Raw genomic sequence first — 16,091 nt, forward strand, 5'->3', positions numbered from 1 at the left:
ACTTTCTAATTGAAAACAATAGTGGATTGGATGCTTTGGTCAACTGGAAACTGTTCACACATATAACACAGACTAACGTAGAAGAGAATGTTATCTGAGTACTGGAGATGCCGTTAACCACATTTGGAGATAATTTCTCCCATGGGTTCTTGACTACAAGTACCTGAGAATTTGTGAGCATTAATCAGACTTTACTAACATGGTAAATGCTATAATCTTAACAGGCTATCTTAGCACTCTTTAAAACGTAGTGATGACTTTGTCTGGAGTTATTAAACTACTAGAACATCAGACCCTCTTTTAGTATACATGAGATGGTATTAAATGTTATCTACTACGTGCACTATTTCCAAATAGTTATGCAACTAGAAAGTTGCTGTTGATTTTAATGTGACATTCTTTAAAAATTACCTGGAAAAATCAGTTTTTTGCTGATGGTCTTTGATTAGTAGAGGTAATAAATCAATCAAAATGATTTTGTTTTGTATTGTCAATGTCCTGTCCAAGTCGTCAGCAGTCTGGAATAAAACATAAGGGAGAAACAGAAAACACAGATTTATTGTTTAGGATTTTAATGGTTTATATTTTCATTTCCTCTGTTATATTGAAATCTGTACACAAGTTCTTTGGTGGTACCACTCTCACCATAGAACGGTGTTTCGCAAACTGTGGTTCATGACCCACTGGTGCGTCACCAGCCAAAGTTTGTTGGGTCACAAAAGTACATGCAACAAAAAGGCCTTTAAATTCTGTATTCATTTTGTCACATTTGCTGTGCATCAAAGACAGAGGTCAAATAATTGGCTATGTCTTCTGACAAATTGCTGCTTATTTTGTTAACATGAGGATTGGGGTTTACAAACTCATCACAATTTCACGTCAGGGAGAGAAAAATAAATTAATTATTTGAAAATCTTGCTGGGGTACAAGGAGTTTGAATGAAAAGGATGTAGTGTGATATTTACTTTTTATGCACAAAGAAAATGTAAATACCTGTGAATGAACTGTACACATTCAGCAGTTAGGAAAGAAGAAATTAAGCACGTTTTTTGTAATTCTGGAGTGTGACAGAAACAAATATATCTGAAGGAAACAGTTAGTTATAAATTCCTTAACTTAGAATTACCCCCAGGCATGTGACTGGATCCGGAAAGTGTTTAATCAGCAGTACCCCTGCTTGTCGGAATTTGAAGTCCGTCGACTCCGCCTTCGTCATTAGCGTCGTGGTCGCTAGGATGAAGTTGCGGTAGCTACATAGACATCGCTCTTGCTCGCTGACGTCAGTTCTTTCTTTTTCCACGCCAGCAACGCAGATCTGGAGAGAGCGGTACCCCCAGTAATTTTTGGACAGAGCTTTTTTCTCGCATTTGTCGACTTTGTTGTTTTTGAGTCAATCGATTCCTGGTGCATGAGGGATGCTCGGCTTTAAGGCTTGTGGTTCCTGTAACCGACTGATATCGGTGATGGATCCGCACCGCGTGTGCCTCTACTGCCTGGAGCATGACCAAGACCCCAAGTCGAACTCTGACTGCCGGACGATGGCCCCAAAGCCTTTGCGGGAGCAGTCCCGAAAACTCCTCGAGGCTCGGCAGTCAGCTCTGCTTTGCTCAAGGTCCTGGTCATGGAGGAGGTCAAGGGACTGATCGCGGAGCCAGCACCATTCTTAGTCGAAGTCTTCGCAATCTGGGTCAGTTAAGTCAAGGCACAAAAACAAGTTGAATAAGTATTGTCGCTCTTTGACTTCACCCCTACAAAGCAATGCATGCCATCTTTGGGTAGTCTGACACCGCCAGCACTCCTTTGGGCCCCGCAGACTCGGCTAGGGGCCCTGGGCCTGTGGCTTTGGCAGTTTCAGCCTCGGTGCCACTGGATCCCCCTGGATCCAGGCCTGGATCCGCATCGTCACTGGTTGACCTCATTACGCCTCCCATGGCGCCAATTCTACCGGCACAATGCCCGCCACTGGGGTTGGCTGTGTCCCCAGCCGATGTTGAACCCGGCCTCTACTTCGAGGTAGACACTGAGTCAGACTGGTGTTGAACGATGCTGGATCCATTGCCGGCGGGTACTTTTGTGCCCCTGTTCTACCCTTGCTCTTTGAGACCAGATTGGCAGCCAGAGGAGGGTGAGAAGGACTGGAAGGGGTCTGGGGACCCTTTGACCGGCCAGTTGGTGTACAAACATAACTGGCAGGAGGAACTGGGGGAATCCAGTGGCCTGGATACCACGCAAGATCTTGGCAGGGCCTGGGGGATTCCCCAATCAGCATTACCTCGCATGGTGTCCAGTACCGCTAGGATTACAGTCTCAGTGGAGTGGGCGGGGCGGAACCCTGCTTGATGAGGGTCCAGATGATCTGTTTGCTCAATGAAATTAGACAGACAAGTGGCTACATGAGCTTCGAGGACTTTGGCCAGATATGGAAGCAGAGAGATGGGCCTATAGTTGGTAAGATTCTCGGGGTCCATTCCAGATTTTTGTAGGAGGGGGACCACAACTGCATCCTTAAAGGCTTTAGGGACCCTACGCTGCGACAAGGACTCATTCAGAAAGGTCAGGATGGGAACAGAAAAAATGAAAAGACGTCCTTAAGAATATATGGGGGACAGCAGTCCCTAGGTGAGCCAGATTTTACCCTAGCTAGAAGAGCCCGTAGGGACTGAGCATCTATGATAGAGAAGTGGTGTAAGGTGTGCGGGTTGGATGTCAAGGCCAGGGAGTCCTCCTTGGGGCAGGGGCTGGAAATACTGGCATTAATACTGGAGATTTTGTCCAAGAAATAGTCTTTCAAGGAGTTACATAGGTCTTGAGTCTCAACAGACTTAGGTAGAGTTCTTTCTTCATTGGATAGCTCATTCACTATTGTGACGATATCCTTGATTTATTATTAGAGTTTATGATTCGGACTGAAAAATGGGAGGATTTGGCAGAAATAATGGCTTTTTTGTTTGTAGTCTTTGCGAGCAGCTAGGTAGATGAGTTTCCCTTCCGGAGAGTATGTAAGTCTCCATTTCCTCTCTTTTTGACGTAGATCAAGTTTTTGAGCTCTAAGGTCGGGTGAGAACCATTTCTGGGCTTCAGAGTGGCGAGCGAGTTGGAGTTGTTTGAAGGGGGCATGTTTGTTGATGGCTACTAATAGGCAGTCTGAGATGTTAGTTTTAGCAAGATCCACATCAGGATTAGATGCGGGGATAGAACTTATAAGGCTGTCCAGGAAATCTTGTTTATTAACGGTGCTCCATTTCCTGATCAGACCCCCCATTATTGCCGGGGTCATAATGCTCATGGGAAGCGAGATTACCAATTTTATTAAATAGTGGTCAGACCAGATACATAGACGTATTATGGGGATAGAAACCTCGAGATTAGTTGTCCATACCTGGTCCAAGGTATGACCTTTAATATGTGTAGCCGAGGAGATATGGTGGATGAAATTAAGATTTGAGAGCATTTCCGTCAACTCAGTGGACTGAGGCCTACCGAGAGCATCATTATGCCGGTAGTTGAGATCACCTATTAGTAATATTTTAGCATATTCTGTAGCCAGCATGGCCAGCTGCTCGCTCAGTAAGAGAGGAAATGATGGCATATGTTGTGGGGGTCTGTATATCAGGACACAGATCAATGGCCCTGCGCAAGAATCAAGCTTGACAATCAGGTTGTCTGCTGCAGGAAGATTTAGGGATGACATGGAGGTAAATGTATGATCCTTGTGGATAATAGCCGCTACTCCGCCACCCACTTTCCCTGCTGGCCGGTCGACATGTAGAATATAATAATGTTGGGGAAGGGCTGCCAATATGTCGGGAGTGGAGTCCAGGTTCAACCATGTCTCTGTAATAAAGAGAATGTCTGGCTTGTCTGACAACAAGAGTAGGAAGATGTCTAACTGGTGCTTGACAAGGGAGCAGGTGTTAAGATAGAGTATCCGAAGTACAGTATTTTTGGTGGCAATAGGAGTGATGCCTGCCCCTGGTGGCAGACAATATGCGGAAGTTCATGAGGAGTCTTTCGAATATGGAGAATGCCTGTATGGTTAAGGCGTGTATGAGTGGCTGGGCAGATCGTAAGGTCCGCTCGATGAAGGGCTCTTAATTCCGCAGAGAAATAGGTAAAAATTTGTGCAGGGGATCTGGCCCCTGGGCCCGTACGGGCGCGGACGGGCACCGACGGGCTTACCATTGGCGCACCTTCGGCGCGCCACCTGCGCGCCACCTGCACGCCCGCTGCGCACGTCCGCTGCGCGCCTCCACTGCGCTCCCGCGTTGCCTGTTGCATTTGTGGCCGCTCCCCGCCTGAGCCTCCTCACCCGTGTGGCGTGATAGGATGCAGCCTGGGGTGTGTTAGGAGAGCGCGAGGGAGCCGGTTTCGTAGACAGGTAAGGTATGAGATGAGTTGTATTCACCCTAAAGCATACAGGTCACTAGCAAATTCTCAACCAGAATCGTTTTTAAAAAAAATTGCATTTCAATTTCACACGGACACATTTTAAAATCAGCAAAGGCGCATAGCAGCCATGAACAGGTAGCGGTAATCAGAGCTATAGTGTCTGCTCCCATGTTGCCTGTGTCTTTTCTATAATCTTATAATGCTATCTTGGCATTCTTTAAAACGTAGTGATGACTTTGTCTGGAGTTATTAAACCACTAGAACATCAGACCCTCTTTTAATATTTATGAGATGGTATTAAATGATATCTACTATGTGCTCTAGCTCGAAATAGTTATGCAACTAGAAAGTTGCTGTTGATTTTAATGTGACATTCATTCAAAATTACCTGCAAAAATCACTCTTTTGAGGATGTGCTTTATTATTGCAGTTACTAAATGAACCATTGAAGCAATGGTTTTGCCTTGCATAGTCAATGTCCTGTCCAAGTCGTGAGCAGCCTGGAATAAAAAAAAAAGGGAGAAACAGAAAACACAGGTTTTTTGTTTTGGGTTTAATGGTTTATATTCATTTCCTTTGTCATGCTCAAATATGTACACAGGTTCTTTAGTGGTACCATTCTCACCATAGAAAGGTGTTTTGCAAACTGTGGTTGTTGACCCACTGGTAGGTCGCTAGCCGATGTTGGTGGGTCATAAAAGTACAAGCAATAAAAAGGCTTTTAAATTCTGTTTTCATTTTGTCACATTTGCTGTGCATCAAAGACGGAGGTCAAATATTTGACTATGTCTTTTGACAAATTCCTGCTCATTTTGTGAACATGAGGATTGCGGTTTACAAAGTCCTCTCAATTTCAAGTCAGAGATAGAAAAGTAAAATTAATTATTTGACAATCTTGGTGGGGTACAGGAGTTTGAAAGAAGAGGCTATAGTGAGATAATTACTTGTAATACACAAATAAATGTAAACCTGTAAATTAACTGTATACATTCAGCAGTTAGGAAAGCAAAAAATAAGTAAATTTTTTGTTTTTCTGAAGTGTGACGGAAACAAAGATTTAAATAGGATAAAAACAAATCAAGAAGCTTTTACTTTGTGATGCACAAATAATAAATATTCACTGAAACACGAGCACACATCATTTGTGTGCAATAAAGTCTTATCAGTAAAACTGTATGCATGTGCAATTTAGTGGCTATTTATAAGGAAAATGTGCTTGATATAAATGACAGTGCACTACCACACAATGCTTCTATTATATTGAAAAACACCAACTCATGTCCATTAAAGCTAGGAGGGGTGATAATATTGACTTTCTAAAAATTAGGTTGTGATTCTAAAAAGTTTGGAAAGCAGTGGTATATATCATTACAATTATTAACTTAAAGGAAAGACAAAGTGGGTATTCCACTTCGCATTGTACTTTCAGGCTTTAGACTAACTTATCTTCTCCAGTGATCTCTCCTTAATTAGCACACCATTCATAGACAAATATCCTCACTGGTGCACTCAACTTTTCATCCATGGGCAGTGCAAAAATTAGTGCCATCGGGTAGATGTGTGCTATACAAACACACAAGTTATTTAACACCTAAACTACCATGTGCTGGAGAGAGAGAATGTGTTGCAGCTTAACAATGCAGAATGCTTGATGCTTTAACTAGGCCCTTCTCCATGCAGTTTGTTTTGACTTTAATTATACACTGCAAAACCTTTCTTAATTATTTAAAATCTTACATAAACCCCTGTGCATAGGTGTGCAATGCAGTGCAGATTATCAAACTAGTTTTGTGAATCTGAGTCTGTAGTTGTTTTTACATTGACACTGAGTGAAAAGAGATATAATTCCTAGTGATCATTAATCAAGATATTCAATCACATAAGATGTATTAAAATAAGATTTTTAATCAATTTCCCTTTTTCATTCAGCACATTATCCCAACCTGAGTGCCTTATAATTCAAAGGAGTCGTAGTCCCAAGTATAGTCTTTGGAGAAAGTTCCGATTCAGTACATTATTGTATTAACTCTTGAGGGAGCCTGAGGAAGTCTTATTGTGTGCTGCCAGAAACAGTTTTAGATTTAAGTTAGTGATTCCTTAAAACTATACTTAACTCAAGTGGGGTATTAGCAAGAGCTGAGATTGAAGGCAATGACTGCGTTCTAGAGTCGTACAATGGTTCATCCTTACATTACAGTTATAATTCACTGCAAAGAATATGCCATCCTTTAGTGTGTTTTTCGAGGAATGTACACTTTCTAATTGAAAACAATAGTGGATTGGATGCTTTGGTCAACTGGAAACTGTTCACACATATAACACAGACTAACGTAGAAGAGAATGTTATCTGAGTACTGGAGATGCTGTTAACCACATTTGGAGATAATTTCTCCCATGGGTTCTTGACTACAAGTACCTGAGAATTTGTGAGCATTAATCAGACTTTACTAACATGGTAAATGCTATAATCTTTACAGGCTATCTTGGCACTCTTTAAAACGTAGTGATGCCTTTGTCTGGAGTTATTAAACTACTAGAACATCAGACCCTCTTTTAGTATACATGAGATGGTATTAAATGTTATCTACTACGTGCACTATTTCCAAATAGTTATGCAACTAGAAAGTTGCTGTTGATTTTAATGTGACATTCTTTAAAAATTACCTGGAAAAATCATTTTTTTGCTGATGGTCTTTGATTAGTAGAGGTAATAAATCAATCAAAATGATTTTGTTTTGTATTGTCAATGTCCTGTCCAAGTCGTCAGCAGTCTGGAATAAAACATAAGGGAGAAACAGAAAACACAGATTTATTGTTTAGGATTTTAATGGTTTATATTTTCATTTCCTCTGTTATATTGAAATCTGTACACAAGTTCTTTGGTGGTACCACTCTCACCATAGAACGGTGTTTCGCAAACTGTGGTTCATGACCCACTGGTGCGTCACCAGCCAAAGTTTGTTGGGTCACAAAAGTACATGCAACAAAAAGGCCTTTAAATTCGGTATTCATTTTGTCACATTTGCTGTGCATCAAAGACAGAGGTCAAATAATTGGCTATGTCTTCTGACAAATTGCTGCCTATTTTGTTAACATTAGGATTGGGGTTTACAAACTCATCACAATTTCACGTCAGGGAGAGAAAAATAAATTAATTATTTGAAAATCTTGCTGGGGTACAGGGAGTTTGAATGAAAAGGATGTAGTGTGATATTTACTTTTTATGCACAAACAAAATGTAAATACCTGTGAATGAACTGTACACATTCAGCAATTAGGAAAGAAGAAATTAAGCACGTTTTTTGTAATTCTGGAGTGTGACAGAAACAAATATATCTGAAGGAAACAGTTAGTTATAAATTCCTTAACTTAGAATTACCCCCAGGCATGTGACTGGATCCGGAAAGTGTTTAATCAGCAGTACCCCTGCTTGTCGGAATTTGAAGTCCGTCGACTCCGCCTTCGTCATTAGCGTCGTGGTCGCTAGGATGAAGTTGCGGTAGCTACATAGACATCGCTCTTGCTCGCTGCCGTCAGTTCTTTCTTTTTCCACGCCAGCAACGCAGATCAGGAGAGAGCGGTACCCCCAGTAATTTTTGGACAGATCTTTTTTCTTGCATTTGTCGACTTTGTTGTTTTTTAGTCAATCGACTCCTGGTGCATGAGGGATGCTCGGCTTTAAGGCTTGTGGTTCCTGTAACCGACTGATATCGGTGATGGATCCGCACCGCGTGTGCCTCTAGTGCCACCCTCTTCAATGTCTACATGAGTCCACTCGCCTCCATCGCACGCCAACACAACCTCAACATCATCTCCTACGCTGACGACACCCAGCTGATCCTTTCCCTCACCAAAGACCCCAACACCGCCAAAACCAATCTTCACAAAGGCATGAAAGAAGTAGCCATATGGATGAAAAACAGCCGCCTAAAACTTAACTCAGACAAAACTGAAGTGCTCATCCTAGGATCATCCCCCTCTGCCTGGGACGACTCATGGTGGCCTTCGGACCTGGGCACCGCACCCATACCCACGGACCACGCACGCAATCTAGGCTTCATCCTAGACTCCTCCCTCTCGATGACCAGACAAGTCAACGACGTCTCATCCTCCTGTTTCAACGTACTTCGTATGCTCAAAAAAATCTTCAATTGGATCCCCACCGAGACAAGAAAGACTGTCACCCACGCACTGGTTACGAGCCGACTAGACTACGGAAACACCCTCTACGCTGGAATTACAGCCAAACTACAGAAAAAACTCCAACGCATCCAAAATGCATCGGCGAGACTCATTTTGGACATCCCTCGCCAAGATCACATTACCGGCCACCTGAAAGACCTCCACTGGCTTCCCGTCAATAAGAGAATAACATTCCGCCTCCTCACCCACGCACACAAGGCTCTCTACAAACTAGGACCTGAATGCCTCAACTCTCGACTATCCTTCTATACACCCAACCGCCAACTAAGATCCTCCAACCAAGGCCTCGCCGCAGTCCCGCGTATCCAAAGGTCCACCATGGGAGGTAGATCCTTCTCCTACTTAGCGGCCAAGTCCTGGAACTCAATCCCCACTCACCTCCGCCTCACACAGAACCACATCTCCTTCAGAAAAGAACTTAAAACCTGGCTATTCGATAAATAATTATCCCCCTCCCCAAGCGCCTTGAGACCCTCTGGGTGAGTAGCGCGCTATACAAATTCTTGAACTTGAACTTGAACTTGAACTGCCTGGAGCACGACCAAGACCCCAAGTCGAACTCTGACTGCCGGACGATGGCCCCAAAGCCTTTGCGGGAGCAGTCCCGAAAACTCCTCGAGGCTCGGCAGTCAGCTCTGCTTTGCTCAAGGTCCTGGTCATGGAGGAGGTCAAGGGACTGATCGCGGAGCCAGCACCATTCTTCGTCGAAGTCTTCGCAATCTGGGTCAGTTAAGTCAAGGCACAAAAACAAGTTGAATAAGTATTGTCGCTCATTGACTTCTCCCCTACAAAGCAATGCATGCCATCTTTGGGTAGTCTGACACCGCCAGCACGCCTTTGGGCCCCGCAGACTCGGCTAGGGGCCCTGAGCCTGTGGCTTTGGCAGTTTCAGCCTCGGTGCCACTGGATCCCCCTGGATCCAGGCCTGGATCCGCATCGTCACTGGTTGACCTCATTACGCCTCCCATGGCGCCAATTCTACCGGCACAATGCCCGCCACTGGGGTTGGCTGTGTCCCCAGCCGATGTTGAACCCGGCCTCTACTTCGAGGTAGACAATGAGTCAGACTGGTGTTGAACGATGCTGGATCCATTGCCGGCGGGTACTTTTGTGCCCCTGTTCTACCCTTGCTCTTTGAGATCAGATTGGCAGCCAGAGGAGGGTGAGAAGGACTGGAAGGGGTCTGGGGACCCTTTGACCGGCCAGTTGGTGTACAAACATAACTAGCAGGAGGAACTGGGGGAATCCAGTGGCCTGGATACCTCACAAGATCTTGGCAGGGCCTGGGGGATTCCCCAATCAGCATTACCTCGCATGGTGTCCAGTACCGCTAGGATTACAGTCTCAGTGGAGTGGGCGGGGCGGAACCCTGCTTGATGAGGGTCCAGATGATCTGTTTGCTCAATGAAATTAGACAGACAAGTGGCTTCATGAGCTTCGAGGACTTTGGCCAGATATGGAAGCAGAGAGATGGGCCTATAGTTGGTAAGATTCTCGGGGTCCATTCCAGATTTTTGTAGGAGGGGGACCACAACTGCATCCTTAAAGGCTTTAGGGACCCTACCCTGCGACAAGGACTCATTCAGAAAGGTCAGGATGGGAACAGAAAAAAATGAAAAGACGTCCTTAAGAATATATGGGGGACAGCAGTCCCTAGGTGAGCCAGATTTTACCCTAGCTAGAAGAGCCCGTAGGGACTGAGCATCTATGATAGAGAAGTGGTGTAAGGTGTGCGGGTTGGATGTCAAGGCCAGGGAATCCTCCTTGGGGCAGGGGCTGGAAATACTGGCCTTAATACTGGAGATTGTGTCCAAGAAATAGTCTTTCAAGGAGTTACATAGGTCTTGAGTCTTAACAGACTTAGGTAGAGTTCTTTCTTCATTGGATAGCTCATTCACTATTGTGAAGATATCCTTGATTTATTATTAGAGTTTATGATTCGGACTGAAAAATGGGAGGATTTGGCAGAAATAATGGCTTTTTTTGTAGTCTTTGCGAGCAGCTAGGTAGATGAGTTCCCCTTCCGGAGAGTATGTAAGTCTCCATTTCCTCTCTTTTTGACGTAGATCAAGTTTTTGAGCTCTAAGGTCGGGTGAGAACCATTTCTGGGCTTCAGAGCGGCGAGCGAGTTGGAGTTGTTTGAAGGGGGCATGTTTGTTGATGGCTACTAATAGGCAGTCTGAGATGTTAGTTTTAGCAAGATCCGCATCAGGATTAGATGCGGGGATAGAACTCATAAGGCTGTCCAGGAAATCTTGTTTATTAAGGGTGCTCCATTTCCTGATCAGACCCCCCATTATTGCCGGGGTCATAATGCTCATGGGAAGCGAGATTACGAATGTTATTAAATAGTGGTCAGACCAGATACATAGACGTATTATGGGGATAGAAACCTCGAGATTAGTTGTCCATACCTGGTCCAAGGTATGACCTTTAATATGTGTAGCCGAGGAGATATGGTGGATGAAATTAAGATTTGAGAGCATTTCCGTCAACTCAGTGGACAGGCCCACCGAGAGCATCATTATGCCGGTAGTTGAGATCACCTATTAGTAATATTTTAGCATATTCTGTAGCCAGCATGGCCAGCTGCTCGCTCAGTAAGAGAGGAAATGATGGCATATGTTGTGGGGGTCTGTATATCAGGACACAGATCAATGGCCCTGCGCAAGAATCAAGCTTGACAATCAGGTTGTCTGCTGCAGGAAGATTTAGGGATGACATGGAGGTAAATGTATGATCCTTGTGGATAATAGCCGCTACTCCGCCACCCACTTTCCCTGCTGGCCGGTCGACATGTAGAATATAATAATGTTGGGGAAGGGCTGCCAATATGTCGGGAGTGGAGTCCAGGTTCAACCATGTCTCTGTAATAAAGAGAATGTCTGGCTTGTCTGACAACAAGAGTAGGAAGATGTCTAACTGGTGCTTGACAAGGGAGCAGGTGTTAAGATAGAGTATCCGAAGTACAGTATTTTTGGTGGCAATAGGAGTGATGCCTGCCCCTGGTGGCAGACAATATGCGGAAGTTCATGAGGAATCTTTCGAATATGGAGAATGCCTGTATGGTTAATGCGTGTATGAGTGGCTGGGCAGATCGTAAGGTCCGCTCGATGAAGGGCTCTTAATTTCGCAGAGAAATAGGTTAAAATGTGTGCAGGGGATCTGGCCCCTGGGCCCGTACGGGCGCGGACGGGCACCGACGGGCTTGCCATTGGCGCACCTTCGGCGTGCCACCTGCGCGCCACCTGCGCGCCACCTGCACGCCCGCTGCGCGCGTCCGCTGCGCTCCCGCGTTGCCTGTTGCATTTGTGGCCGCTCCCCGCCTGAGCCTCCTCGCCCGTGTGGCGTGATCGGATGCAGCCTGGGGTGTGTTAGGAGAGAGCGAGGGAGCCGGTTTCGTAGGCAGGTAAGGTATGAGATGAGTTGTAATCACCCTAAAGCATACAGGTCACTAGCAAATTCTTAACCAGAATCGTTTTTAAAAAAAATTGCATTTCAATTTCACACGGACACATTTTAAAATCAGCAAAGGCGCATAGCAGCCATGAACAGGTAGCGGTAATCAGAGCTATAGTGTCTGCTCCCGCGTTGCCTGTGTCTTTTCTATAATCTTATAATGCTATCTTGGCATTCTTTAAAACGTAGTGATGACTTTGTCTGGAGTTATTAAACCACTAGAACATCAGACCCTCTTTTAATATTTATGAGATGGTATTAAATGATATCTACTATGTGCTCTAGCTCGAAATAGTTATGCAACTAGAAAGTTGCTCTTGATTTTAATGTGACATTCATTCAAAATTACCTGCAAAAATCACTCTTTTGAGGATGTGCTTTATTATTGCAGTTACTAAATGAACCATTGAAGCAATGGTTTTGCCTTGCATAGTCAATGTCCTGTCCAAGTCATCAGCAGCCTTGAATTAAAAAAAAGGGAGAAACAGAAAACACAGATTTTTTGTTTTGGGTTTAATGGTTTATATTCATTTCCTCTGTCATGCTCAAATATGTACACAGGTTCTTTAGTGGTACCATTCTCACCATAGAAAGGTATTTTGCAAACTGTGGTTGTTGACCCATTGGTAGGTCGCTAGCCGATGTTGGTGGGTCATAAAAGTACAAGCAATAAAAAGGCTTTTAAATTCTGTTTTCATTTTGTCACATTTGCTGTGCATCAAAGACGGAGTTCAAATATTTGACTATGTCTTTTGACAAATTCCTGCTTATTTTGTGAACATGAGGATTGGGGTTTACAAAGTCCTCTCAATTTCAAGTCAGAGATAGAAAAGTAAAATTAATTATTTGACAATCTTGGTGGGGTACAGGAGTTTGAAAGAAGAGGCTATAGTGAGATAATTACTTGTAATACACAAATAAATGTAAACCTGTAAATTAACTGTATACATTCAGCAGTTAGGAAAGCAAAAAATAAGTAAATTTTTTGTTTTTCTGAAGTGTGACGGAAACAAAGATTTCAATAGGATAAAAACAAATCAAGAAGCTTTTACTTTGTGATGCTCAAATAATAAATATTCACTGAAACACGAGCACACATCATTTGTGTGCAATAAAGTCTTATCAGTAAAACTGTATGCATGTGAAATTTAGTGGCTATTTATAAGGAAAATGTGCTTGATATAAATGACACTGCACTACCACACAATGCTTCTATTATATTGAAAAACACCAACTCATGTCCATTAAAGCTAGGAGGGGTGCCAATATTGACTTTCTAAAAATTAGGTTGTGATTCTAAAAAGTTTGGAAAGCAGTGGTATATATCATTACAATTATTAACTTAAAGGAAAGACAAAGTGGGTATTCCACTTCGCATTGTACTTTCAGGCTTTAGACTAACTTATCTTCTCCAGTGATCTCTCCTTAATTAGCACACCATTCATAGACAAATATCCTCACTGGTGCACTCAACTTTTCATCCATGGGCAGTGCAAAAATTAGTGCCATCAGGTAGATGTGTGCTATACAAACACACAAGTTATTTAACACCTAAACTACCATGTGCTGGAGAGAGAGAATGTGTTGCAGCTTAACAATGCAGAATGCTTGATGCTTTAACTAGGCCCTTCCCCATGCAGCTTTTGTTGACTTTAATTATACACTGCAAAACCTTTCTTAATTATTTAAAATCTTGCATAAACCCCTGTGCATAGGTGTGCAATGCAGTGCAGATTATCAAACTAGTTTTGTGAATCTGAGTCTGTAGTTGTTTGACATTGACACTGAGTGAAAAGAGATATAATTCCTAGTGATCATTAATCAAGATATTCAATCACATAAGATGTATTAAAATAAGATTTTTAATCAATTTCCCTTTTTCATTCAGCACATTATCCCAACCTGAGTGCCTTATAATTCAAAGGAGTCGTAGTCCCAAGTATAGTCTTTGGAGAAAGTTCCGATTCAGTACATTATTGTATTAACTCTTGAGGGAGCTTGAGGAAGTCTTATTGTGTGCTGCCAGAAACAGTTTTAGATTTAAGTTAGTGATTCCTTAAAACTATACTTAACTCAAGTGGGGTATTAGCAAGAGCTGAGATTGAAGGCAATGACTGCGTTCTAGAGTCGTACAATGGTTCATCCTTACATTACAGTTATAATTCACTGCAAAGAATATGCCATCCTTTAGTGTGTTTTTCGAGGAATGTACACTTTCTAATTGAAAACAATAGTGGATTGGATGCTTTGGTCAACTGGAAACTGTTCACACATATAACACAGACTAACGTAGAAGAGAATGTTATCTGAGTACTGGAGATGCTGTTAACCACATTTGGAGATAATTTCTCCCATGGGTTCTTGACTACAAGTACCTGAGAATTTGTGAGCATTAATCAGACTTTACTAACATGGTAAATGCTATAATCTTTACAGGCTATCTTGGAACTCTTTAAAACGTAGTGATGCCTTTGTCTGGAGTTATTAAACTACTAGAACATCAGACCCTCTTTTAGTATACATGAGATGGTATTAAATGTTATCTACTACGTGCACTATTTCCAAATAGTTATGCAACTAGAAAGTTGCTGTTGATTTTAATGTGACATTCTTTAAAAATTACCTGGAAAAATCATTTTTTTGCTGATGGTCTTTGATTAGTAGAGGTAATAAATCAATCAAAATGATTTTGTTTTGTATTGTCAATGTCCTGTCCAAGTCGTCAGCAGTCTGGAATAAAACATAAGGGAGAAACAGAAAACACAGATTTATTGTTTAGGATTTTAATGGTTTATATTTTCATTTCCTCTGTTATATTGAAATCTGTACACAAGTTCTTTGGTGGTACCACTCTCACCATAGAACGGTGTTTCGCAAACTGTGGTTCATGACCCACTGGTGCGTCACCAGCCAAAGTTTGTTGGGTCACAAAAGTACATGCAACAAAAAGGCCTTTAAATTCTGTATTCATTTTGTCACATTTGCTGTGCATCAAAGACAGAGGTCAAATAATTGGCTATGTCTTCTGACAAATTGCTGCTTATTTTGTTAACATGAGGATTGGGGTTTACAAACTCATCACAATTTCACATCAGGGAGAGAAAAATAAATTAATTATTTGAAAATCTTGCTGGGGTACAGGGAGTTTCAATGAAAAGGATGTAGTGTGATATTTACTTTTTATGCACAAACAAAATGTAAATACCTGTGAATGAACTGTACACATTCAGCAGTTAGGAAAGAAGAAATTAAGCACGTTTTTTGTAATTCTGGAGTGTGACAGAAACAAATATATCTGAAGGAAACAGTTAGTTATAAATTCCTTAACTTAGAATTACCCCCAGGCATGTGACTGGATCCGGAAAGTGTTTAATCAGCAGTACCCCTGCTTGTCGGAATTTGAAGTCCGTCGACTCCGCCTTCGTCATTAGCGTCGTGGTCGCTAGGATGAAGTTGCGGTAGCTACATAGACATCGCTCTTGCTCGCTGCCGTCAGTTCTTTCTTTTTCCACGCCAGCAACGCAGATCCGGAGAGAGCGGTACCCCCAGTAATTTTTGGACAGATCTTTTTCTTGCATTTGTCGACTTTGTTGTTTTTTAGTCAATCGACTCCTGGTGCATGAGGGATGCTCGGCTTTAAGGCTTGTGGTTCCTGTAACCGACTGATATCGGTGATGGATCCGCACCGCGTGTGCCTCTAGTGCCACCCTCTTCAACGTCTACATGAGTCCACTCGCCTCCATCGCACGCCAACACAACCTCAACATCATCTCCTACGCTGACGACACCCAGCTGATCCTTTCCCTCACCAAAGACCCCAACACCGCCAAAACCAATCTTCACGAAGGCATGAAAGAAGTAGCCATATGGATGAAAAACAGCCGCCTAAAACTTAACTCAGACAAAACTGAAGTGCTCATCCTAGGATCATCCCCCTCTGCCTGGGACGACTCATGGTGGCCTTCGGACCTGGGCACCGCACCCATACCCACGGACCACGCACGCAATCTAGGCTTCATCCTAGACTCCTCCCTCTCGAT

The sequence above is a fragment of the Lissotriton helveticus genome, chromosome 10, assembly GCF_964261635.1.
Source record: "Lissotriton helveticus chromosome 10, aLisHel1.1, whole genome shotgun sequence".
In the NCBI taxonomy this organism is placed as follows: Eukaryota; Metazoa; Chordata; class Amphibia; order Caudata; family Salamandridae; genus Lissotriton; species Lissotriton helveticus.